Source organism: Balaenoptera musculus, chromosome 4, assembly GCF_009873245.2.
Source record: "Balaenoptera musculus isolate JJ_BM4_2016_0621 chromosome 4, mBalMus1.pri.v3, whole genome shotgun sequence".
Classification (NCBI taxonomy): domain Eukaryota; kingdom Metazoa; phylum Chordata; class Mammalia; order Artiodactyla; family Balaenopteridae; genus Balaenoptera; species Balaenoptera musculus.
The window spans coordinates 64,614,930-64,618,490 of NC_045788.1; positions in this window are offsets into that span (position 1 = coordinate 64,614,930).

Here is a 3,561-nt window from a genome sequence, read left to right on the forward strand (position 1 = left end):
TGAGTTAAGATCACAATCTTTTTCCACTCTAAATCTGTGTTCATCTCAAATTTACTAGTGTCAGATGGCATCAGATAGGCTGTAGGCTTTTTGGAGGTCCAGCTATGAGGAAGTTGAATTGGAGATACATTTAGCCTGGACTGAATGGACCACACTGATGTATTTCACATCTTGAACATGGATAAAATGCACAATTTTATGTAGAGTTGGTAACATTTAAATACACCATATTAATTGCAATTTGAAAAACATATTGGAACATTTCAGTAAATCAAGTGAGAATTTACTGACTACTGATTTGGACATACATGAAGGGTACTTTATTTTCCTTTGAAAATTATTTATTGAAGAATTGAAGGAAAATTCAGATAAAAATTGGTGGATATTTATTGCAACATCTTTTCAACTTTTTTTGATTGTTTGAAAGTTTTCATAATAAAAATTCAAGGACTTTTTAAAAATTAAGGGAATACACAATAACAGTGATCAAGACAAGCAAGGAAATTCCAAAAAAAAAAAAAGACAAGCAAGGAAATCGACAGAAATTTTCTGATATTGAGAGGAAAATTGTAACAAAAACAAAAATTACCAAAGGAAGTAATTCATTAAGAAGAAGAGAGGGACTTCTTTCATGGCACAGTGGTTAAGAATCCACCTGCCAATGCAGGGGACATGGCTTCGAGCCCTGGTCCGGGAAGATCCCACATGCTGCGGAGCGACTAAGTCCATGTGCCACAACTACTGAGCCTGCGCTCTAGAGCCCAAGAGCCACAACTACTGAAGCCCGTGCACCTAGAACCCATGCTCCGCAACAAGAGAAGCCACCGCAACCGCAACGAGAAGCCTGCCACCACAACGAAGTGTATCCCCACTTGCAGCAACTAGAGAAAGCCCACGCATAGTAACGAAGACCCCACTCAGCCAAAAAAAAAAAAGTTTTAGGGAAAAGTATTATAGAGACATGAGGCTATGTCGTTTTTCTGGATTTTGTGTTATCTGTCAGCATTTTACAATCTGTTATTTGTTGCGATTTCTTTTTTCATTCCAAATAAATATTCACTTTTGCTCCTAATTTTGTATCCTTTTTCTTAAAGAGGGCCTGACCATATTTTATGGGCTTCAGGCCCTCCCTACCAAACCTGTGGTCCTCTAGCAGTGAGATAGGGAGAGGCTGAAGGATGGTACTTACTGAAGTGTAGGTGCAAGTTATAGAGTAAAGTGAAAAGAGGGATCATCTAGGTGGCTGGCGGCACCAAACTGAGAATGTTGGCTAAGTCAGGTTATATTTATCAATAGGAGAGGTGAGGAGTGAACTGGGTGATTTCCAAAGCCTCTTAATAACAATGACAATAATAGGCTCTACTATAACTGAGCACTTACTGCATATCATGCATTACATCAGAGGTCACAAATGATGGCCCATGGACCATTCTGGCCTGCCCTCTGGTTTATAAATAAAGTTTTATTGGAAAACAGCTACAACTATTCATTTAGGTGCTGTCTATGATTACCTTTGTGTAGCATGGTTGCACAGCAGGGTTGAGTAATCATGACAGACACCACATGGCTTGTAAAGTCTAAAATAATTACTATCTGGCCCTTAGAGTAAAAGTTTGCCGACTTCTGCACTATGTAGTCATTGGCTCTGTGGTACACTGTATTTTCCAAATATGCCCACAAATATATGGGTATTGCCCAACCCACATGCTCTGGCAAAAAATGTGATCTTCTTATCCCACCTCCACCAAGGAGTGGGGTCTACTTGTATCTGGGTGGGTGGGCCAAGTGGCTGCTTTGACCAATAACATAGAGTGGAATTGATGCTGTGCCATTGCAGGTAGGGCCCCAAGTTGCCTGGCAGCTTCTGCTTCCTGCCTATGGAAGCCAGCCACCATGTAAGAAGTGCAGCTACCTGAGACCGCTATGTTGTGAGAAGCTCAAATCTCACAGAGAGGCCCTCACAGATGACATGCCATGTGGAGAGAGAAAACAAGGATCATGGAGGTATCAGACATGTGAGTGAAAGAGCCATCTTGGCAGTAGATCCTCCAGCCCCAGTTGCTCTGCTGATACCATGTAGATTAAGACACAGACCACCCAATCAAGCCCTTCCAGAATTTCTGACCCACAGAATCAGATGTAATAAAATGGTTGTTTTTATCCATCAAGTTTGGGGTAGTTTGTTATGCAGCAATAGATAATTGGAATAGTCGCATACACTCCTCATTACTGCCCAGTGAGATGAGAATTATTAGTCCCAATCTATGTGTAGAGAACCAAAGTTTGAAGAAGCCAAATTACATACCCATGTTACACCGCTGATAAATGGCAGAGCCAGAGTTCAAACCTGAGTCTAGCGGACTCCAAAGGCCAGGCACCTGACATGCCTACTAGTGTTGACATTCTGTGTGCAGAAAGCTGCCAAAGCTAAGAGACGATGGGTCAAGCAGGAGGCCCCTGAGAAAGTCATACTCCCAGCCCCAGTGGAGTTATATTCAAGAGGGAATTTTTTAGTACCCAGCTTCCACAAAGCAGAGCAACTAATGCTGTGCCAAACATTTGTTCCCTGGCAATTTGCCTGACAACATTTCTTTTTCATCCATGATATGTTTTTATTCTCTTCCAAGGCATTATGCTTTCTTTTTAAACAGTTTTATTGAGGTATAAAACACATACCATAAAATTCACCCATTATAAGTGCACAGTTAAGTGATTTCTAGTAAATTTACACAGTTGTGCAACCATCACCACAACCCATTTTAGAACACTTCCAAATGTTCTAAATGTTCCAAATGAACACTTCCTAAAAAGGTCTCTCATGCCAGATTGCGGTCAGTCCCTATTCCAACAGCTAGCCCCCAGCAACCACTGATCTGCTTCTGTCTCTACAAGTTTGCCTTTTCTAACAATGTCATATAAATGGAAGCATGTGATATGTGGCGTGCTATGTCTGGCTTCTTTTACTTAGCATGCATCAGTAGTTTGTTACTTTCAATTGCCACAGAGTATGCCATTGTATGATATATCACATTTTTTAAAATACATTCACCAGTTGATGAGCCAATCCATATGGACTGGTTCCACTTTTGGATTGCATTAATGGTGGCATTTAGTCAGTGTTTGATTGCTTAAGACTCATAGGACCCAAAATGACAATGGGGGAAAATTAGGGAAACTGGCAGTTATTGACCAGGTCCTGACGGCTTTGCGTCCAATTGCTGCAGAGGGTGTGGTTTGGCTTCCCAGGCTGGTTGTTGACAAGGTTGTGGGTCAGAGTTCTATTTTTATATGTGGTCAGCCCACTGACCATTTGCATATTCAGTCTTTCATGGGCCAGTCTTCTAGAGTCCCCTCCATCTAACTCCAGGCAACTATGTCTGTAGTACAGTAGAAGTGAAAAGCATTTGGTGTCAAAAGACCTAGTTCTACCCCATGGAAAAATCACTTCACTTCTGAGACATGTTCTCCGCACACAGGATGAGCATAAAGGTAGTAATTCTTGCCCTTTTATTTTGTAGGGTTTGGAAAAGATTGTACTATCTTTTTTTCTGCCATGTGATT